Source organism: Parasteatoda tepidariorum, chromosome 8 (genome assembly GCF_982258835.1).
Source record: "Parasteatoda tepidariorum strain Cologne lab strain chromosome 8, Ptep-v5.0, whole genome shotgun sequence".
Taxonomy (NCBI): Eukaryota; Metazoa; Arthropoda; class Arachnida; order Araneae; family Theridiidae; genus Parasteatoda; species Parasteatoda tepidariorum.
The window spans coordinates 107,686,953-107,712,417 of record NC_141762.1 but is presented as its reverse complement, the minus strand read 5'-3'; the positions used below and the strand labels follow the sequence as shown (position 1 = coordinate 107,712,417).

At 27.6% G+C, this 25,465-nt stretch overlaps 1 long non-coding RNA gene across 1 annotated transcript; it reads left to right on the top strand.

The window, feature by feature from the left end:
- Nucleotides 1-9,413: 9,413 nt before the first annotated feature.
- LOC147806660 (uncharacterized) lies at nt 9,414-22,957 on the top strand. The gene is made up of 2 exons (XR_015428473.1): nt 9,414-9,578; nt 22,557-22,957. It is a non-coding gene; the product is annotated as an uncharacterized LOC147806660 (long non-coding RNA).
- The last annotated feature ends 2,508 nt before the right edge of the window (nt 22,958-25,465 follow it).

The window sequence follows — 25,465 nt, the reverse complement described above, 5'->3', positions numbered from 1 at the left end:
AGAATGTTGGTGTAAAAATTTAATCTTAGTTTATAGAGAAGTTTCAATCTGCTTTAATAATATAGAAATATATTAAAAATTTTGAAGGGCAGTGTAAATGAAAATGTCTTATTTACTATTATTTATTTATTTTTTAAAAATGCTATAACTAGGCTATAGCTTTTTTAAAAATACTTTAGCTTTGGGAAAGAAAATATTAAAACAATTTCCTCAAATATATCCCAGACAGTTTTGAGTATATTTAAATTTAGTAAAACATTGAAAATAGATTGATAAACTAATTAAAATATTGTAATACATTTTTAAACTTTTTATGAGGGCATTAATCACTTTTGCTAAATTTAAAAATTATTTCTGTAGTTACACACTGGATAAAAAAAGTGCATGAACCAAAACATAATGAACTCTCAAAACTATTTACAAAGTAAAGTATTTCAAGATTAATATAAGCTATTTTTAAAAAGTCCACCAGTATCTAGAATTTGTTGACAATTACTATATTTTTAGTTGAAGTCATAGTCTTGTATGAAATTGCCTTTCTTTTATTTCCTAGAAAGTTTGAGAAACATTTCTGCAAAAAATTCTTTTCATGAAACAATCCCACTGTTTTTCCTGTCTTGAATAGAAGACTCCATGTGAAAATGAGAATTGCTCTCTAATCCCCCTAATTAATTTATTCCCACTTAAATTCAAATTAAATTCCCTTTATAATTTTAATTTATGAATTATCCCTTTATTTTAATAGCATTTTTTTTACGTTAGAGACCAAACTCTTGATTTTTCATGCATGGCATAACTTTTTTTTTATCACTCTGATACTTTTCTCTCTCTCTGGTACTCTTTCTGATACTTTCATGAATTTAAGACAATAATTTTAAAATAATTATAAATATTAAAGGTTATTTTATTGTATAGAAAATATGTACCACGATAAATTATCTTTGTTAGTGTGATGACTGTAATATTGCAACAGGTTAATTAGATATCTGCATATAAATGCATAATGCAATTGATTTTGGTTAAAGATAAATTCAATTTATTTCTGTTAAAATATATTTTTATTGTGATTTATCTATTGTTACATTTTTTATATATTTATATATTTATGTTTTATATATTTTTATATGTTTTATATGTTTTTATATATTTTATGTATTTATATATTTATACATTATTATTATACGATATGCATATATATCTCAATAAAAAGCATTCAAGGAAAAACTTACATTGCTTGTTGATTTTCCGCATGATGTCCAGGAGGACAGACGATAGCAAAACCATTCTACAAATAAATAAGATATTTTATTGAAAAAAAGTAGACTATTTGTAGATTTATGTACAAATCGTGTAAAAAAGACTAAACAAAAAATATACTTGGAAAAACATCAATTGATCTTCGAAGCTTCTTATATAAATTATTTTAAAATATCAAAATAAGTATTTCATTTAAAAAGTGCTGTTACCGTTAAATCTGCTACTCTTCTTCCCCAAACTGTTTTAACCAACGGTTTGGTGCTTTTTCCCCTTAGTTAAAATATGTAATGATGAAATTATTTGTGCTACTGCATTTTATTGCTAAAGTCTTCAACTCCACAGTAAGCTTTGTCCTTTAGTGACTTAAAGTATCCCTAAAAACTTTAGTCTTGGAAAAAAGTAATGTTTGAAGGAAAACAAAATTAAATATGCAAAGAATCAATGTAAGAAAAGCAAAATTATTCTTATAGAAGTCATGAACAAATTAATTAGTTGATTTAAAAGATGTAGAAAAGCAAAAAAATTTCAAGGTTATTTATATAGTAACATTTTTCTGTATGATGATTGATAATAAGCTTATCATTGTATTGCATAACTATCAAGCATTAAAATATAGATATTAATAATACCTCTATTTCATCTGTTGCTAATTTCATGGCCAATTCAACAACACATCCATCAGCCATTCTTGCAGCACTTGCTGTGTGTAGATCATCCCAGGCTGTGTCAGAATCTACACCAATGCCACCACAAGGGAACATCACAAAATTCTTCATAGGAAGATCAGCTGCAATTGTTTAAATATTAAACTTTTATTTTTAATTACTATTATCATTAAATTATAAACTTATAAAAGTTATTTGAAGTTAAAGAAAAGTTTCAAATTACATTAAAATTAGATTTTAAACATTTTTTTAAAATTTCCATTTTAAATTAAAAGGGTTACAAACAATAATTTCAATTAAATAAAATAATTATATTAGTCAGTTTCTTAAATTTAAAATCTTTAATTTTATACCTATTTAAACTGAGAAATGTATTTCAATGCAGTTAGAGGTTAAGTAGTTCTTTATTAAAAAAAGAAAAGATTTATATTTCAAACTCATATAGTTTGCCGATACAGAATGTTATTAGAGAAGTAAAACAGTGCTTAAATAAGTTCCAGCTTCATGATTTTCTTTCATTCAATTTTTTATCTTGTTAAGTTAATTAAAGTTAAATATGAACAAGAAATTGCTTGAAACAGACAAAAGAATTGGATGATTTGGTTCCTTTTTATTTTAAAATTTAAACTTAATGTATAGCTCGGTGAAATTTAAAAACTGTTAAAAAAAAGTATTTACAACAATAAACTGTTTAGTTTCACCATATATTGTAATCTAGTTTTCATGTAACGTAAAAAAAAATTTCAACCTTTGTATGAAGGAATAATCATAAAACTTATCAAAACAAAAACCATTTTAATACCTAATTTGCTGGCATCAAGTTTCGGTCGATTCAAAGTATTGGCCCCAAATAAGAGAGTATATGATTCACTAAACAAGCAAATAAAAATAAAATTTAATAAATTGTATATTTAGGATTTAATATAAGTTATAAAAATGCACATTAAAAGTTTTTTCAAAGCATACCTATGACAAGACTGGATTTCTTCTAGGTGTTGCTTTCCTGGATCTGAATCTCTGGAAAGAATAAAACAAAGTTATCATTTAAAAGTTTTTAAGCATTGAGAATGAATATGAATTTATTTTATAACATAAAATATTTCCAATTAGAATATATGTCATTAAGTATTACAGAAATTTAATTACATGTAATTGCCTATATTTTGCCTACTTTCATAAATTTACAATGTGATTGAATTCTTTTAATATAAGCTTGTTAAACTTATAACCTCTGTAGTTCTAATGATCTTTCATTCCAGTCTTCTTTAAATCATAATAACATCCTTTTTTGAAATAATTAAAAATTTATATGATTACATACCTCAACAATTCTATTTCATTTAGGCAAAGGAAAATGTTATTTATAAAATGACTGGTTATTGCAGTAATTTAATAATTAGCTTATAATTAAAAGAAATTAACATTACAGTTTATGTATCATATAGCGAGATATAAGATTTTAGAGATATAAAAATAACATATTTTAAAATATAGCTATCAAATTTCGTTCAAGAATGCTTTAGTATATTTTTCATCGAAGTTGCTAAAAAAGCTCAAGCTCTTCAGCATCTTGGAAAAGTGAAACTGTTTTCGGAAGCATTAAAAATAAAATATATATATATATATATATATATATATATATATATATATATATATATTAAAAAAAATGAATAATTGCATTTCCCCCTCCCAAAAATGGCATACGTTTGTTAATATTTTTCTATTTATTAAGTTAATACTTTTCTATTTATCTCTATATACTAAGTTAAAAGGATACTTTTGAGGAATTAAAATGTGGTTAACTGTAATAATTAGAATGCAATACAAAATATCCAAATACAAAACTCTTCAATAAAGGCAATTTTTTAAATATGACCAGTATTTTGTTCATAGGAGTCTATTTTTTATGACACTCAGTCTATTTGAGTTCTATAACAGAACATTTTGTCTTTCTTAATATATTACCTCCTAATATTTGTGGATTCTCCTTAGGTAAGACTTTTCTTATATTTTTATCTACACTAGAATTTTCTCTTGAGCTAATTTGATTGATTAGATATCCAATGAGTTTACTTTTGTATTTTTGGCAATGATAAGATTTGTTTAGTATAAGCAAAGGCTATTAAAAACACCAAATGAAAATAAATGCAAATATTGTGAACATGACAAAAAATTAAGTTGAGATCTTTTGACTATTTTGAGCCTTGGGATTTGGTTATCTGTCTTTGTTGCACCATTTAATTTTACATCGAATCATTAAATAATTGCATAATTACGAAAATGTGGCATTGTAAGATTATGAAAATGTTAATGGACAAAAATAAAAATTATGTATTTATTTGTTTTATATAAATGAGATTTCTTTAATATTTGAAATTGCCTCTTACCTCGCATCTATTAAGAAGACTGGTTTCCTGTAACCTTGCCCATATACTTTGTAGGCGACCACCATGTACCAAAGCAGGATGATGAGCACTGCTACCACAAACACATTGATGTTTTAACATTAAACTGTCGTACACAACACCTGTTAAAAAGTTAAATTTGGTATTTTTAAAAAAAAAACAGAGCTCAAACTATTAAACAATAAGGCGTCGCAAATAAATACTTAAATGATTAAAAACAAATTTGTAATCAAATCATTTACAAAGTCAATCAGAATGAAGGAGGGATTAAAATCATCAAAAGCCAGTTTAAATAGAGTTACTGGAATGTACTTGCCCTTCATTAATAACCAGCTTTCAGCTTCAATCTTAAATAACCAAGGTTTTTTATAATTTTAATCCATCCTTGATCTAATTTGTTAATAATTCATCTGATTTCAATAGCTTGTTTTTCTTTCTTTTAAGTATTGCTCTGCAGTAGCCAGAATGTTTTTATTATAATTTTTATAAAGTTATTCTTTGACGAAAGAGGTTTGCACCTGATGAGGAGAAGGAGCTTGCGTTTCCTGACGACTTCCAATTGGACTAAGAGCAACAAGAGGTTCGAGACAGAGGCCTTCCCAAATGATGCCTGATGTAGATACCTATAAATGATCAACTAAAGTCAGTTTTTTTACACACATATATTGAAGTATGTATTTCTTTAATTATAATTTTTTTTTATTTGTTTTCAATTCATGAAGTTAAATAATAGAAACATTGGAGTCATCTAGTTGTGAAACCGGAAAAATTATGAATTAAACATATCAATTAGCTTCAATAGGAATATGCTCTCATTACTAAGCTTTTTACAAAATTTTTTAATACAGCAGATACATTCTTCATGCTTTGTATTAAAAGCAGCAGGTTTTGCATCTAGAGTATTTATCAATAATTTTTTGGGAAAGATTTCTGTATCGTGATTAATGGAAGAAAACTCGCTAAGTCTTGACAATTTTCAACAAGTAGTGGCCCACAAGAAACTGAAAAAAAAGCAGAAAGGGGGACCAACTCAAAGGGTATCGCTCGTAACCAATCTCTGCATGTTTTTTGAAAAAAATTTGCAAGTTTAAAATCATTTGGCCTCTTGGAAATTGTAATTGAGGTGACAGATTACATACAAAATATTCCCATTCTTTATATACCAATGTGTTCTGTAAGGAGAATAATTTTAAATCATTATAACATTTTTACCTAGATATATATTACATAAAGACAAATGTTATCGACAATGTCAACTTTCATCCATGAAAAGGTGTCCCAACATAGAATTGAGTTAACATGTCTTATATACTAGTGAACTGGAATTAAATAATTGTAGTGGTAGACACACTACATTACCCCTTCAGAATTTTATCTGTGATAGAATCGATGAACAATGCCACTAGTTGATTCATTGCTGTTTTGTGTATAGACTAAAGAGCTGTATTAAGTTAACTGGATTTTGATCGCTGGCCATGACAGTTACATTAAGATCATGCATAGCTCCTGCGTTGTCATTAGCAGTTGAGTGTATACAGAGAAATATTGTGTAATTGAGACTGAATAGCAACAGCGTGATGAGGACGGATGACTAATCTAAGTTTGGAACAGAAATAATTTAGAAGTGATTTCTTTATTTAGAGAGGGATAACGACATAAAAACTACACTCTTAAAAATTTAACTATTTTGAAGAAAAGAAAAGCATCAAAAGCATTTTTTTTCTTTCTTGATATTCCATAACCTGTTAATATTAGTATATATTTTATAAATTCAAGTTAGATCCTACTTAGAAAAAGAAGAACAATTTTAAAAAGTTCCAAAAGTATTTATTTTGGAACTAAAAATAAAAAAAACTGATAAGGAATGTACAAAAGTTTTAGACAAAAAATATTTTAACTCTTGAAGTTGCAAATTAAATCAGTCAGAAGACCTCTTACTTGTTTGAGTAGATTATGTTGCTGCTGCTCACAGAGTCTCTTTTCTCGAGCATATTGTTCATTTTGTTGAGGTGATAAAAGTATGGCTTGTGATTGTATAATTGGATGATCAAGAGGTAGTGGAGCTGACTGTGTTCTCCCAAGAGGTCTTTGAATGGTTCTAGAATTGAAATAGAGGTAAATTGTTTAATAAACTTATGAAACTAACAGATTGAAATACATTCCAGTTCATTAAAATAACTCAACATAAAATAAGCACCTTTAAAGTACTTTTTAAGCAGTCAAAAAAAGTTTAAGCACTATTGCATTAACAAAATGCAAAATAAATTTCAAAGATGATCATGATAAAATAACTAGTTACTGACAAAGAACTCTTTCCTTGATTATATTAGCCACCATGAAAAGATAGAGAGATTTTTTGGTTCGATTTCAAAGGGTGTAAAATGAAGCCTGAAATTGAGAATATCTTGCAGCTGAGTTGCATTTGGGAGTGCAAGAATCTCATCAAACCCAACTCAGTAGTCAGTCCCAAGTATTTCATCAAACATGTTTGGCGCTATTATACGTTACGGGAAATGGATGGTGGTTGAATTAATTGTGAAAACACTGAATAGAACAACGTGAAAACCACACTTTTGCATAATACACAGCGAAACTCGACAAGGTAAAAAACATCTCATTTTCGAAAAGTGAAAATTAAGTAAGGGCTTTTAAAAAAACGAAAATAAGCACTTTTAAGGTCTTTTTAAAAACGCTATGAACCATGAACTAAGTTATATTTAATCCAGTGACCTATGCAATCTGGCTTGTGCATCAGTGATTGTGGTAGCATACTTGTGATGCCAGTCCAGTATTTTAGTAGGTTGGATATAACCTGGAGGTGTGAAGTCTCACTGTAAAAGACATTTTTATTCATCAAAATAAATATCTTAAAAAAATTGGAAAATACATAAATTTTTCATATAAATTCATTCATTTATATGCTTGAATATATCTATTTTTATTTCTATAAACAAAAATTTTAGAATAATATATATTATAAAGTTTATACAGAGTAACTAAAAACTCAACTAACCAATTCAGAGGGATAATAAAAGACACTAATAGAATAAAAACTGATTGTAGAACATGGTGCAGCAAACGATATTCAGAGGGTTGAAATCGTGAATGGGGCAAGCGTGACCTGTTTCTCAGTCCATGCGATTTTTTCCTATGAAGTCAAATTCAATCACTAGTTTAAGCAAGACTTGTGGACGGTTTGTCATTGATTTGGCAGACTTCAAAAGCATAGGTGTCATCTCCATGTGCATTCGAGAATCGTTTTTATGTCGTTGTAGACTGTAAAATCCCATTTCCCTCTTAACGTGGTTAGTAATCCCTTGTTCTGCGTTGCGTTTTTATCCTTTTCGTATCTAATATCACCCCTATGAATTTGTGAGTCAAATTTTGTAACATGCTGTATATTAAAGCATTTATAAATAATAAATTAAATTTATTAATGTATTTTTATTTATGCAAGAATTATAAACAGATTAAATTTAACAAAAAAAAATTAAAAGAAATATAGAAATTTTCACGTGCATTAATATATTTATTATAATTTAAACATATACTATATATCGATTTCAACGAAGTATTTTTGCATTTAAGTTAACAAAGAATCAAAGTTATTGTAAAACAAAACAATAGTTTGAAGCTGATATCTTTTCAATTTGACATAAAATTAAAAATTTATTGCGTTTAAAAAAAATTGCATGATTAATTGCTACTTGGACAACTAGATTTTTAAGAATTAGAGAGTATACCCGGTAATGCTGGGTAATATGTTAAAGACTGTAAGACATTTGATGCAAGAGGCATTCATAGTCTTATGGTGGAAATATCTCGTTCCTGTACTTCAGAACCAGCTGGTACAGCACTTTTACCAATTTCCTGTAGAGTGGATAAAAATATTCAAGATTCAGTATAGAATATAATAAAAATAGAAGTTGCTTTAAAATAAAATTGAAAGAAAGCTCATTATTTAAATTAACTTGAAATTTAATTCACCATTGTATTGCCCTTAGCAGAAGAGGCATATGCCTAAAGTGAGAGTTTTACAGAAGTGAACAAGAACTGTGTACTGTTGACCTCTTTAAGTAATGAGGGTGTTTACAACTTAGCGCCTAAGGAACTTGGAGGGTATGTTATAAGTATTGGTGTATATTATTTTTCTGTTCATTTTTCGATGCATTAAAAATGACATTTCTATATAAAAGTCAATCAAAGAAATTTAAGATTTAGATCATTTCTTTTTTAGGAGAAGTTGCTTCACTTGCTCAGAATTTCCAAGATTAAAAGAAGAATAAGGATTGCAACATAAATTCTAATAAGAATCATTGATTATTTCATTTCATTTCTAAACGCTTAAACAACAAGATATCATTTTGACATAATAAATGTAACCTGTACTAGAATGCACGTTACAGATATTTGAAGGAAGCTTTACATTAAAAATATGAGCCCCAATTTATTTAAGAGGCATAATTATTTATGCCTACAAATGAAAAGGATGTTGCAAAAATTGAAATCATCGGATCACTACTGAAGAAAGCAGGACGAAAAACTTTTTTTTCAAATCCACTGTTTCCTCTGGCAATCAAACAGGTTTCAATGCTCTCAATAGTGATTTGTTACATAGTGTTTTTATTTCTAGTTTATATATTAATTAGCACCCGGTAATGTATGCAATTTTTTGAACTTCATTTTAGGAAAGCAATTCTAAAAATGCTTATTAAGAGGATCATGGAAAACTTCGTATATTGAGAATTTTTAAATATCAAAAGCTTGAAATTCCTTCACTTAAAAGTTGTGTATTCAAGCATTCAAAAAGTAAAATTTGTGCCAAAGTAAAACTTGGTAATATATAATAATTCAATGTTAAAAAAATGTTTCATAATTTTAATTATCGATTTATTCTTCTAAAACACAAGAACTTTCAAAATTGTGACTGAAGCTAGATTTCATAAGATATTTATAAAAGCATTGAGTTTAAAATGTCAAACAAAAAGGAAAATTTTTTTTCCGGCAGCATTTTTAACATAGGAGAAATAAATAATTCACAAGCAAGAGAAAGATAAAATTCTAAGTATTTTTTTAGAACAAAATATATTTTCTTATAACAGTTCCAAAATAAACTTACAGCAGATGTAGGTACAGGAGGTGTCCCCAATGATATATTTGGCAAAGATGGTGATGAATACAATGTGAAATCATTGATACTACCTGGACTGCTGACTGAATTATATAATGATGTAGGACTCTCCTAAAAAAAGTAATGATAATATAGTTGAAGATTGTTTTACAATTTCAAATGCTAATTTGGTATGCTAAACAGTTTTAAGTGTTAAATGAAATTAACATTCTGTTAAAATATAATATTTAATTAATTTTAAGTAATATGCAAGGTACTTACTGAAGCAGAAGTGATATCTATGTATTGTAAAGTGACTATACATAACAAAGAGGTAATGTGCAAAGCTCTATATCTAAATGCTGAAAAAACTTGGAGTTGCCATTTCTATCTCAAAAACGATATGAGATATTGGAGATAAAATTGAATTAAAAAGTCTTAGATTGATTTAACACAAATACATACCTTGTTGAATTTAATGCTAACAAAGAACTTTTAAAACAATGAACAACATTTTCCATATTATTATTTAACAGATTTGTTACATTATAATTATTTTCAAACATAAAAATAAATGTGCCATTATTTTTAAAAGCGGAATAAGTCCATTTTTTCAAATTATTTTTTTCTCTCCATTTTCTAAGGGTTAGTCTTTGATAAAGATTAATCTATTTGGATGATGTTTTTAAAACTATAATTTGATGAAACATCAAAATGCAGCTGTGATTATTAAAATCGTAAGAGAATAAATAAACAACAGGTTCTTTAGCTTCAAATGGACCTACCACTTTCAAAAATAAACGCTCAATTTTGCGACAAACCTTTATTTTCGATGTCTAAACTTCTCTTAGCGTTATTCATTAGAAATAAATGCGTCTGTTAGTTAACTAGACATTTTCCCCTAGATCGTCTCATTACGTCCCATTGTTTAACGTCTGAAACATAAATATGCATTTTCCTTTTTTAATGCGTTGATGTTTACAAAGCGTATATTCTTTTAAAATCAATACACTTTATAGATTATTTCCTCCGTTATTGTAACGCTTTCGTGATAGCAATGCTAACACTGCAATATTTTTCCAGGTGGTGCTGTTGTAAGCAATCGCATCTTTCAGCGCACAGCCACTTTATTATACATAGGCACCATTTGTATAACTATAGCTGCAACCGTTCGGAAGTTTGGCTACAATGGATATGTGATACCAATATAAAATTCAATACCAAAAATACATATTCATCACATTCTTAGACAGGGTGAGTAGCCAAATTATTCAACAAAAAATAAGCACCTTTTAAGCACTTTTCGAGCTCTGAAAAAATATTTTTAAGCATTTTAAAAAAATATCATAATCAGGCAGAGCTGGAAAGTTTTTGACAATAGGCGGTTTTATCTTGTTTTAACCGTCATGTCAAAAAAAAAAAAACTTTTGGCTTTGTTTTTGACAATTGTCCAAAATCATAAAATTTTGAATCATGTAAAACGAATAGCGTTTTCATTCGCTACGGACTGACAATACCCCAAAATAGATAGGGGTTGAATTGTGAAAACGTTGTATAGAACAATGTGAACTGTGTCTTTTTGTACAATTCGAAATGAAAATCAACATAGTAAAGGAAAAAAACTAATTTTGAAAAAGGGGAAAAATTAAGCACTTTAAAAATACCCCATGAAAAAAGTACCTTTAAGGGCTTTTAAAAAACGAAAATCGAAAAAGAGCTTTTTTTAAAAAAGCTAAGCACCCTGTTATATACATAGTTTTTACTATACTAGTTATTCTGATAAGCAGTTAAGAGCTAATTCTATTCTGCTAACTTTTAAAACAATATATATTTGCATTTTAGGCAATATATTTCATATTGAAGATCTATGTGGCAATATATTTTAAAGATCTATTTCAGCGATCTCTAAACAAAAGTCATGCATTTAGAATACAGTAAGAAAAATAATAATTAAAATAGAGGGTGATGCTAGGATTTTTCTAATGGAAGGCAGGACAAAGGGGCATCTTTAGAGCTCAATATAATTTTTTTTTAAATATATTTTTAAAAATTATTTAAAGGAGCATACACACCTAGGAAGGTCGGAAAAATCGATTCCCCCCCTCTCATCTAATTATGTTCTTGACTGTCTCAAGAATCATAATCCAAAAGATTAAAACGAAATTCGTCATAGTTATGTATTGTTCATTATGAAAAAATAAATGAGAAGACTAGTATTAAAAACCATAGTTTATTTTTTCAAAAATAATATTTTTAAAAAATAAGTCTGGGGGATCTGAGGAATCTGAGTCTATGACCCCCCTCCCAGGAAAAATTTCTGGATCCGCCCCTGTCCTGAACCCAACCAACCACCACATATTTAAATGAATTTGTTTTATTTTTCTATTAAAAAATTTAATAAATGTCCTTAATAGAAGAGGATATCTGATGCTGCCTGAGGGGATGATTAACGCAAAAAAATAACGATTTTCTCCTGTCTTGAAATTGTAATTCTATTAGAGACAATCCTTTACCCATTTCTTTTCTTCTTTATTATTCTAACCAACAGAAATTATTGGAAACGTGTTTGAAATAAGCCGGATTTTAAAAAATTTTATTGCCAATGGCACGTTATAGATTCGATGTGCGTAAATTACATCATTTTTGGCAAGGTTTCAAAATTTTTATGTTAAGAGTGGTGATTGCAGAACAATGTGTATTTTAATTGGAATGCTTGAAAAACTTGTATGCATAGTTATAGATCAATATTTAGGAACTATATCTAGACTTTTAAATTAAATAAACTCTTTTCATATTTTTATTAAATTAATAGATTTCTTTACGACTTTAATGTAAGAAGGAAAAAAAATAATATTTTCTTACTATACATGTTAATTTTAATAGTAGTTTTAAATTATTACTTCAGCTTTTATTTTTATTAACTAATGCTGGTTTAAAAAAAAGCATTCCCGCAACATAGATGCTAAAGCTTCAAAATTTCGTTACCAACGGCATGATTATGGCTATGTGGTTTGGATTGGGCATAGGCCACCTTTACTTCGTAGACAAACTGGTACTCATCCATCTGAAGCTGGGTATGCCACTAGGGATTGAATCCCGGTTCTTCACTTTGACAGCCTTAACCACTGAACCATTGCGGTTTTACTAGTTTTGATTAGTGCTAAATTTACACCCATTATGCATTTTTTTATTATTTGATAATAAATAAAAACATTAAATAATAAAGATTTGAAAATTATTAAGATTTAGAAATTATTTTAAAGATTTTACGAAAACTATGACATATTCGAAACATTCACATACTTGTTTACCGTTGTCACGGATTTAAATGATCAAAATAGTGTGATACTGCCCTTAATTTATACTTCTAAACTCCTTGTTAAAAACGAGGGCAATAAGCATACACATTAGCGGCCTCAAATTAGTATTTATGCATGTAAAAAACAAAATCGGAAAAATACTCTCTAATCTACTGACAAATCTAATATCGAGGAACGGAAAATTCAAAACAACAAAATTTGTTTGAAAAACAGATTAAATTTTATGGATAAGCCGCTTTTCAATTTTTTCAGCAATCAAACAAGTTTTCATGTCAATAGTCTCTATTTCCTAGTTAATGATTTTCCAGGTTTCGATACCATTTCTATTTTTTTTCTCGCTTTTCTATTTTTAATTGACGTCCCTAAATTTGTATGTTTTTTCTAACTTCATTTTTGACAAGACGTCAAAAATGTATACACCCTTTATTATTACACGAAAGTTCAACAATTTGTTAAAGATTAAAAAATAATATACGCATTAGAAATTACGTCAACAGTAATTTTATAATAAAAATAATATTTTAACTCTAAAGCAATTATTATTAAGAAAACAAATTTTTCTTAGTCATTCTCACCGAGTTCTGTTATGCTAACCTCACTAAAACGGGTTCATATGCAATTACGATGTACAGTAGAAAGTTGAGCAAGTTTATTTCAGAAAAAAACTTTTGGTTGAACGAATCATTATTGTACAATATGGATAAAAATAACATTTTAATAAGAGGGCGTATTTTTTATGAATTATATTTTGCGATACTTTAATTTGTCATGATATTAACCCTGAATATCGTAATTCATATGATATTAGTTACACATTGTTCATAAAAAGAAACATGAGTAACTAATTGCTAAACGTGTTATAGAAAGCTAACAGGTCGCTTGATTGGACCTTGATTTATCGATACGCAATTTTTATTACCCTAACAGTAAACACCAAATGTTGGCAACTAATTACCAAATGTTGACTCATACGCGATCTTGAAAATTAAAAGGTCGTTTTATTAGCCTTTGATTTAATGATTCATCTTATTACTTTTTCAAAGCAAAAACATATTAGCATGAAATTAAGCAGTTTATTATTTCTTTAAATTGCCCTAGAATATATAGGGTGTTTGGTAACGACCGATCTTAATATAAATTTTTAAGCCATCTTCATCTCACCTTCCTCCCTAGTGATTCGTCTTTGATAAGTATTTTATTAATATGTATTTCAGGCTGTAATTATTGAACCCCAAAAAGTTATAAGCACATAAAGTACGAAAATGTGCTGTTAATTTCATGCATCGCTGCAGATTACTTAACGAGAAGAAGAGTTATTAAAGAGTTATTAACTTTTTGATGGGTTAAGGATTTTTAACAAAGGGCGTACTACTTTTAATCTATAATAATAATAATCTTAATTTAGGAACGACGCTTAGGTGTGAGCAGTTTATATTAGACGAATTCTGGTTGCTAGCACTCTTGAGAAAGAGCATTCCATTAACTATTATTAAAATAAAGTGTAAGAGCTTAACAATAATCAAGCGATCTGAAATGAACTGCAAAAGCATTTAATTCTGGGGTTTAGCAAGCGATAGCTAGCTGGGGTATATTTTGCCGAAAAAGAAGTCTGAAATTTGCTTAAATTTCTAATGAATTTCGGATCATCTATTTTGTAGCTGATGAATCTCCTTATTTTTGAGCAAGATTTTTTTTTGTATCTAGAGTATTAACAAAATGTCTACTTTAATATTTTCTCATAATTTAACAAAATTAATTTTTTCCACCATTGCTTACAAATAATTGAAAAATATATTAAAATACTAACTGTTTGCGGAGATAACATAATTTTGTTACCGCTACAAAGAATCTTAATCAGTAGAGAGGCAGACGTTTGGTTTTGTATTTACATCTGAATTCGAAACATTTAACTAATGTTTTACCCAGATAAAATTAGTAAGTATAAGCTGTAAAAATGATTAATTAAAAAAGGTAAAAGAATTTTGCAAAAAAAAATATATATATATATATATATATATATATATATAAAAGTATATATAAATATATATATAAAAGTATATATATATATATATATATATATATATATATATATATATATATATATATAAAAGTATATATAAATATATATATAAAAGTATATATATATATATATATATATATATATATATATATATATATATATATATATATAAAAGTATATATATATATATATATATATATATATATATATATATATATATATATATATATATATATATATATATATATAAAAGTATATATATATATATATATATATATATATATATATATATATATATATATATATATATATATATATATATATATATATAAGTTCAAATTGAAGAATAAAACAAAGAAAAATTATAGACATATGAAAAAAAGGGGGTGGGAAATAATAAGTAAAAAAAACAACAAACAAAATTTTATTTAAAAAAAAAAAAAAAAAAAAAGTGAAATGATAATTAAAAAACCGGAAAAAAAGCCGGAAAAAAAAAGATATAATCTTTTCTTCAGCCCACACGATTATATCCGCAAAACAGAGTGCTTACTGATATTGTATCAATAAAGCCAAAGCAAAATATATTAATACAATAGTGTGAGGAGCACTCAAAAAAATTTTTTTTATAAAATAACTACATAAAAATAGATCATAAAAAGTAAATATAACATGAAAAAACAGATAATAAAATAAAATAAAAAATAAAATAAAAATAAAAAACATTAAAAAGGGGGGACTATAAAGCGAGTAGCAAAATCATAACAACTTACATGGACAGTTATTTTTCAAGAATGATTTAAAAATGTTTTCGCAGAAAGATTGCCAGATTACAAAATATGAAAACAAAAGCGCAAATTGAGTGTAACAAAAGGGTTCTAAAGTGTCGTTCTTACTGCACTGCTGAAGTGATTTGTTATTCTGAGTTTTGATTTGTTAGTTACCAAGGATGGGCCCGAAATGGATGTGCACAAGGTAATATTATACTGGATAATTTTAAAAATTGATCATAAATAGTTTTAGAAGATAGATGTTTATTTAAGAAAAAATATAAAATAGAGAAGAGAAACATAAATTGCCTGCTTTGCAAATAATTTTAGCCGCGGATTTGCACGATATGGATTAGTACATAGAAAAATTATTTAAATTATCAAAGAAAAAATTTTAATAGATAATTTTTAACACGGATTTGCCCGAAATGGATTTGCACATGCAAAATTAACAAAGAAAAAATTTTTTAGCAGATAATTTTAACCACGGATTTGCCCGAAATGGATTTGCACATGGAATTGTATAAATTAATAAAGAAATTTTTAGCAAACAATTTATCCACGGATTTTCCCGAAATGGATTTGCACATGGAAAAACTGTATAGATTAACAAGGGAAATTATTTAGCAAAGGAATTTTTAGTAAATAATTCTAACCACGGATTTGCCCGAAATGGATTTGCACATGGAAAGATTAACAAAGAAAAAATTTTTAGTACATAATTATAGCCACGGATTTGCCCGAAATGGATTTGCACATGGAAAAATAACATAAATTAACAAAGAAATTATTTAGTAAATAATTTTGGCAATGAATTTTGGCCTGAAATGGATTTGCACATGGGAAAATCATAAAAATTAACAAAAAAAAAAAAAAAATGTTTAGAAAATATATCCACCAAAATATACGATTAATTCAATGATTTTATATAAAATTTTATTACATTAGTTGGGTATCCATTGTTTTTCATCAGATTTTGAAAGAGTTTATCGATTTGTATTTTGGATAAATAAATATTACTACATATTCTTTTAATTCTGTTCATTTCATTAAAAGTGGTATTTAAATAGATGCTCCTAGAAACATTAGAATTCCAAGTAACTAGTTTATTAATATTAAAATTAAAATCATTTCTTTTATCGTATAAATCAACAAAGCAGATATTTTCAACTTTCATAATACCCAAATCCAAAAAATTGAAATTAATATTATCATCATGATTACGAAGTAAGATTAATTCCTCAGGGTATATATCACTCAATAAAACAGTAAAATCTTGGAAATTAAAGATAATTAAGTCAGCGCAATAAATGTTAAATGTTAATAATTGCAGCTTAAGCGCAATAAATGTTACTTATTGTTTTTCTTAACTTTCTTAGTGTTTTCTTGTATTTATTTATATATATATATATATATATATATATATATATATATATATATATATATATATATATATATATATATATATATATATATATATATATATATATATATATATATATATATATATATATATATATATATATATATATATGTTTCATTACAAGACATTAATGCTATTATAACATTTAAATAAATAATTTTTCTGTAATCTTAAAATAAAAATATTCGATTTACATTAAAAAAATGCAACATTTAAAAAAAAAATGGAGGGCAAAAAAGAGAAAAATTTGTAAAAGGATTTTTCTTTACGAGTGTTAAAATCCAAATTTTAAATGAAACAAACGATCTTGTTTTGAAAGAGCAAACTTACGGATGAGTACATTCCAGAAAATGGCAGAGTCACCGAAGTCTTAATTAGTAATCAACAACCCCTTTTACCCTTTTAAAAAAATAGACCGATATTGACCTCACCTGCTCTTTCCAACACCTGCTTTTACTACCACCCACTACATAGTACATAGAACAAAAAACCTAAATAGCTTCTGAAAGCAGACGATTATTTATGAAATCTAATTTAAAATCTTCAATAAAGCGGAAAAAGATAAATAAGAAAAAATACAATACTGGATGTAATAATATTAATTTTTGTTCACCTATTAAAAAAAAAATTTAACTAAGCAATCAACTGTTAAAAAATTTGTATTCCGACGCCAAGAAAATGGTTAATTCGATTATATATTTTAATTATTTAGGTTTGTTTTCTTAGCATTTTAGAGAAGTACAAAAGTCAAAGTCACAAACAAAACAAATATCATATTACAAATGACACATTAATTATTCTAGTGCTATTGCTAATTCAAACATCATTGAAAATTTCCTAGTAAATAAAAGAATACAAGAAATTTCTGAATTGTAAATAGATACAAGATTCGGCTCAACAATTGCTGCTACTAAATTAGAGATGCAACATACAAATATTTGGTATTTAGCTTATACTGCTTCAAAGCAGAATATTCATTTCGGACGAATAATGGAAACAGAATAACTCACATTTTTAATAATTTCAATTTGCATATTTTAAATATTACAACTTAGTTATGTATCACTTTTAATGTGTTACGCATTAAGTAAACTTAAACAATTCTTAAGTTTATAATATTTTAATTTAAAAAATTGCCAGAAATTAATTTTCATTTGCATAATATTCTATTAATTAATTTTGTGAATAAATATAAATTGATCAATTATTTATTTAAAAAAAAATATCATTTAATATGAATGTGCACACAATGTTTGTAAATATAGAATTATTTTCTTAGGATAATACATTTGGAATTTAAACTTAGGGAAACTTGGAAAACTTAGTTTGTTTCGAAGGTAAGTAGCAAAACAATAATGAAGATAAACAAATTTATGAAGGGGCCGATTAAAAGATACATTATTTTGTCCGTTTTTATGAAAAGATATTTTCTGAAAGGTCTGTTAACGGACAACAAATTTCTTCTATACAGACCCCTGTTATTAAATAAAAAAATTTCATCAAGTTTCGAAAACTTTGAGAGATTGTTCTAAGGTAGATCGCATTGCACGCAAACTACGTTTATAGTTGTCAGGTAGTTTCAATTTATTCATAAAATTGAGGTATTTTTAAAATACTACGTTAAACCGAAGCTAAGTTAGTAAATAATACTATTGAAAATTTAAGTAAGTCAAATGAAATATTAATTGGTTATAAAGTCCCCCAAATAGCATTTGTTCCCCCTTCATAGCAAAGTTATATATTAATTACTTAACATCCGCGAATAATCATCTCAGATTTCTCTTCGAAATTTTCTTTGAAATTTTCTTTAAAAAAATCTAAAAATAAAAGCACGTTTTTATTTATGTAATCGCGTAATCTTTAGAACTATATTTTCTAAAATACTTCTTCTGTAGAAACTTTTTTAAACGTTTTGCATAAATGTTTTAATACCCTTCTGGGTACCCGGAACCAGCCGAGTTATAAATCCAAACTTTACCAGTTAACTCAGAACCAGCGCGAAGAAAATTCAATTTTCACCGTGTACGTAAACCAGGCAAAATTTTATTACTAGGTACATACATCTCTACCTTAAATGTCACAAAAATGTTTTAAACGTGAAAATGCAAAATATTTGCTTAAGTTTATGATGATAATTTAATTTCAGCAAGAAAAATTGGTTTAGAACTTATTTTTAAATCACGTGACTGCGAATCAAGATTTGTGGATTTTAAATATTGTCAATACAAATCGCGATATTTGATTTTAATATCGCTCGAATACGAAACAAATTGCTGGATAAATTTCTTAAGTAATTAAAAATCCGATAAATATTACTTACATAACTATTTAATTTTAATTAGCAATTTATTAAATTTTAAACAGGAGTGATACAGAAAAATCATTAAACCGTGAATCATTCAAATTCTCTCACTTAATAGTAGATAATAAGATAATTAAACAAATTTAAACAACTAACCTTCCTAAAATAACTTTAAAACGTTCACTATTTGTAAACCATTCAACACATATTCTTGTATAGTACATTTCTATTGCAATTTAATTTCTAATGATTTAATATGAATTTTAAAAATACGAAATTCATTGTTATTGAATTAAGAACTTTGTTATTGTTATAAGAACTCAAAAAAAAAATATTAATAAAAAACAATCATACTAAAATAAATGAAAAAAAAATAAATAGAAATATATACATAAACATCTTTAATAAATGTATCAACAAAAACGGAAACTTACATTATAGATTGCAAGTCCTATCTAAAATGAAATACTAACTCTTGTAATTACGATTTTTTTTAAATTTACTTTCACTCTACTAGACGATAGCGAAGACTGAAAAAGTTTTCTAGGGTTGTTGTAATCTAATATTGTTTCTGTCTACTAGTTGGAATTTGCCGAACTAAACTCGCCAATTCAAAAGTCGCCAATTCGAAATTCACCAATTAAAAAAGTGTGAACTAAAATGCTACATAGAATTTTTTAACATCTTGAATTTCTGGGAGTGTATTAAAGTAAGTTGCGAAATACTTTATCATTTTAAAAGATACTAACATTAATCAGAACTAGATGCGAGAACAGGGGCCCCCATCAGGGGGGAAGGTGGGCGCACGATGCGCCCACTTAAACCTTGGGGGGGGGGATTTTTACACTAAATAAAACGAATAGTTTGGGGGGAATTTAGAATTTGTGAAAGAATGCGCCCAAGAGCTTGGGGGGGGGGGGCACTGTACGAGAACGAAATACTTTACTATGCATTTAAATCGTGTAGTTGAAAACTTCGATTCACGAAATCACGTTTGAAAAGTTTTTCCCAATTATTTGTTATTGAATAACCTTGTTATTGAATTAAATATAACGTGTTCAAATTTCTTCCGAAGTATTTCTTTTAGTTCTAGCTTTTTAATTTACTACTTTTCTCATCAGAATCACAAAAAACTCTTTCTCGTTAATGGAGTTTTTTCTTAAAAATTTTGATATTTCAATGTTAGAGGGTGTTATCTAAAGATGGCTAAACTTGAGTAAGCAAGAGAAAAACCATTTAAATCAGATTTCCATTTAAAGGATTTATTACATACAATACACCAGTAATTGGTGACCCAGGGAATAGAGCGCTTGCCTCCTAATGAGTTGACCCGGGTTCGAATCTCAGCGATGGTTGGTAGATACAAGTTCTGCAGTCGCCGCACAGTGACCACAGTGCTAACGTGAAATATCCTCAGTAGTAGACGGATAGTGGGATAGAATCTTTTCGCCATCAGACTAACCATGGGGTATTTTCATGTTTTTCCTCTCCGTGTAGCGCAAATTGGATTTAGTTCCATCAAAAAGTTAAATTTCAAGGTAAACTTCTTTCGGTAATTGATCCAGGAGTTCCTATGTCTTCTGACTAGGGTTCAAATTTACAAAGCTATGAAGTTGAACATTGGTAGTCTTAGACTCAAAAAAATTGTGCCGGCTGTTCAACGACAGTTATGTAATAAAAAATGCATCAATAAAGTGAGGCGTAATTGAGTTCTTGAAATAAAAGAGTTCTTTCTCATTATAAAATACATCAATAAGGAGCCGCAGTGATTCAGCGGATAGAGAGTTCACTTCCCAATGCGGTGTCCCAAGTTCAAATACCAGCGGCGGCTGGTTGATACGAATTCTTCTAGGAACGATCACAGTTCTGACGTAATATATCCTCAGTGGTTGACGGAACGTGAATTATAATCCCCTCGCCATATCAGGTTTTCCTGTTCAGGTAACACAACACAAATGTGGGTTACTTCCATCAAAAAATCCTCCACGAAGGCTAGTTTCTCCCTATGCATGATCCAGGAGTTTTTTCGTCTTCTGGGTTGGGATCAAAACTACAAGGAATCGAACATTGATTGCTGCTAACTTAGAATTGGGTCAGCTGTTCATCACCGTTTATAATATTCAAATATACATTTTATTTTATTTTTTAACCGTCGTGGAACAACCGATCCAATTTTTTGAGTTTACAAGTACAATGTTCAAGTTTTGTAATTTTGAACTCAATCCAGAAAACAAGGGAACTCTTGGATCAAGTTTTGGAAGAAATTGCCTTCGTGGAAGACTTTTAGATGGAACTAACTCGCGTTCGTGTTACATGAAGAGGAAAAATGCGAAAACCTCCCACGACAAGCCTCGCGACAAGGAACTCTAAGTCATGACCAGTCTACCACTGAGAATATTTAACGTCAGCACTGTATTTGGGGCAAGCCGTATGCTGAATTCGTATCGACCAGTCATCGTAGGGATTCGAACCCAGTCCACCTCATTGAAAGGCGAACTCTCTATCCCCTGAGCCATCACGGCTCTTATATTATACATTAACAAGGTTTTCCTTAGTCTGAACAAGAGAGGATTTATTAAAACTGTAGTGTATCTACCACTACAAAAATACAATTCCAATTCTCTAGTATATAAGACATGTTAACTCGATTCCATGATGGGATACCTTTTCATAGACGAAGATTGATATGGTCTGTAACTTCCCTCCATACAAAAACAAATTTATCAGTAAGAAAGTTTCTTTTTTTATACACATAACACTCATTTCTACATATTTTTTATGCATATTTCCTTTTTATATACATTTACGCTGCATGAAGAAAGTTTTTCCTAGTATGAATAGTTGTTCAGCATTTTATACTATACAAAAACCTTTTTTGCGAATGAAAGTACTGTTTTTAAATTTAGAACACCTTATTCACGCTAAATTAACGAAAATATTGAAAAAGAAGTTTAAAAAATAATATAAAATAAAATAAATAAATTATCCAGAATTTTTCCTTTTTTTACCCTTTATACGCGATTTCCCGAAGGAAAAAAGCATTTTTTATAATTAGGTCCCTTCAAATATCGAAAAACACATTAAAAATATAATATAAAATAAAATGAAAACCAAAAAAAAAAGGAAATTTAAAGGGAGTTACATGGTTTTGACATGACATGACAGTAATTAAAATATCACTTGCTTTGATCGATCCTTCTATGTTTTAAAAAATAAGGATTCAAATTTTGTTTCTTCTGTACATTTTATTTGCATAAATTATAATATTTTTAATCTTCTTTCATTAGCACAAAGGCACCAACAACTTCAATGCTTTTAATCAAGAAGGAGACTTAGGAAAAAATATTTCTATAACCAGTGTCGAACCTATTGATAAAAATATTTATTCTGCCGAAATTACCAGAATTCCAGAAGGTTATAAACAGTTTTTTCACCCTTGAAAAGTACTAGTTCCAAGAACAGCTTACAAACAAGGAATGTGTATAGTTTCAAGTTTTGAGAATGAAGAACCTGTGTTCGGAAAAAAAATTATTATTTTGTGAATAGGCTCCAAAGTTTTATTTGTGTGTAATTTTTTAAAATCTTGTTGTGTTTTTTACAATCAACTGAAAAATGTGATATAGTTAAAGTAATAGCACCAGAAAGTGTATAATAATGAATATGTAATAAAAATATTGGTTTTTCTCTACTCACTATCATTTACTAATTTGTAAAAAAAAAAATACAGTATTTTTTTCTTAACTGTATAAAATTTTAATCTTTTAATCAAGTGGTAAATTATGTTTGTAAAAAAGTAATTTAGTTAAATTGTAAATTTTAATTCAGATGAGGTAGAATATCAAGAAGTTTAGAATCTAGTATCTTGTTAAAATATTGAAAATTATATTCAGATAACCAAAATTTCAAAACTGTAAACATTGAGGCATAACATAATTTTTGTCCTAAATTACTGTAAATAAAAAATAAGTTTGAGTTCAATGCACTCTATTAGTAACAAAAACATACTATCGTTCATATTTTTGAGTGAATATTTTGAATTTTTTTAATGAATGCTGTGATATGTATAAAAATATAATATATTTAAATTTTAAAATTTTGCATAAAAATTATTACATTCTGTCTATGTATACGAACATTAAAGTGATTGTGAATGGATAAATTTTGTTTGAATATTGATCTGAATTTGTATATTTTTTGTTAATATTTCCAAGTTGCGTTATTATTTTTACACTTCTTAATTTACTTCAAATTTATTATTTTCATACGCTAATGTAATTAATATTAGACTGTTTCCTTAATTAGAGATTGGGGGTGGACCAATCCAATATTTGCATCTACTACTACTACTGTATCTACTCTTTTATATACATTTTTATTTATGAAAGTAATATTTTCATTTTTAAATAATAAAATAATTTTAAAATACAGAGTAATAAGAATTTGTTTCGGGTTAAAATGAAAATTCTTTTTTATTTTCTCTTTAAAACATTAGTGGCGCTAACTCTATAGCATCTGTTAATGCTTTAACGAATAAAATGTAAAAAGGAGTTTTAATTTTACATATATCAAATTAAAGAAAGACAAATTATTGATATGAAAGAAAATATTTTTTAAAGTTTTTATAAATTTAAATAATTAAATTATAATTTGATTTATATAAATTTGATTTATTATCCTCTCTTTTTTTATAAATATTTAATAATGATGCTAACATTCTCTGCTTTTTAGAGCTTTGAAAATGCTTAATAATGTGACAACTGTATCCTGCTTTCTAGCACTTGAAAAGTACCTGATAATGGTTCAACCTTAGTCGCTTTTAGTTTCCTTCAAAACACTTATTCTTGGTGTAACCTTTCCCTGCTTTTAGATCTTTTCAGAATACCTATTTTTGTTGCAACCTTCTCTCGTTATTTGGAACTAGAAAAAGCACCAATATCTAGTAAATCTTAGCACAATTTTATGTAGCCAGCAAATGAATACCAAAGTTTGGTGCAACATAGCTCGAAATTTTTTACAGTGGCGTGGTTTTAACGTGTGCGTGCCGACCCGCCCCATTTCTGTCCCTCTTTCGGCCATTATTCGCTCTTTAACAAAGAACGATGCTTATTTTTATATATAGAACACCTTATTTACGCTAAAATATCGAAAATATTGAAAAAGAAGTGAAAAAATAATATAAAATAAAATAAATAAATAAATGATCCGGAATTTTTGCCCTTTTAACCCATTACTCGCTATTTCCCGAAAGAAAAAAATATTTTATGCATAGAACCCTTTAAAATATCGAAAAATACATTAAAAAATAATGTAAAGCAAAATAAACAAAAAACAAATTTAAAATACTGTCCACCTCCGGGATTTAGACACACGTCATCCAGCTCAATGAATCTTACTCGCGCACAGCCCTAACACTTGGCCACGCCATACACGGAGCTCCCACGAACATTTTAACTTTATTTTATAATATTTTTAATGTGTTTTTCGATATTTCAAAAGATTCCATACATAAAAAATAAATTTCCTTCTGGAAATAGAGAGTAATACGTTAAAAAAAAAAGGAAAAACGGGATAATTTATTTATGTTCTTTTATTTTAACTTCTTTTTCAATACTTTCGATATTGGAGCGTGAATAAAATGCGTTATACAAACAAAAACAAGTATCCTTCCTCGCTAAAGATATGAATACTATATTTTTATAGATCTATTGGGGGGATACCCCTTAAATCTTTTGTTCAGCTAGCCGGAAGAGGGTACTTGAATCTATGTAGAAGCAAGATCCCCGTATAAGCGTGGTCCAACGGCTAAGACCATGTGCTACTGACTTACGCCTGTAGCGAGGGGGCAAGGGTTCAAACCCCTGCTGCGGGCAATTTTTAAAATTTTAACTTTTTTTTCTTCTTTCGTTTATTTTACATTATATTATTTATTTAATGTGTTCTTCGATAAATTAAAGTATCCTATATGTAAAAAAAATAATTTTCTTTCATTCGAGGAATTTCAAATAACGCTTAAAAACTGGAAAAATTCTGGAAAATTAGTTTATTTGTATTACATTATTTTTTTTGACTTGTATTACAATATTTTTACGATAGTTCAGCATACCGAAGGTGTTCTATGCATAAAATCAATTGTCATTCTTTGTGAAAGAAGGCATAATGGAATCTAAAATAAAATAAAATAAAATAGCGGGAAAAA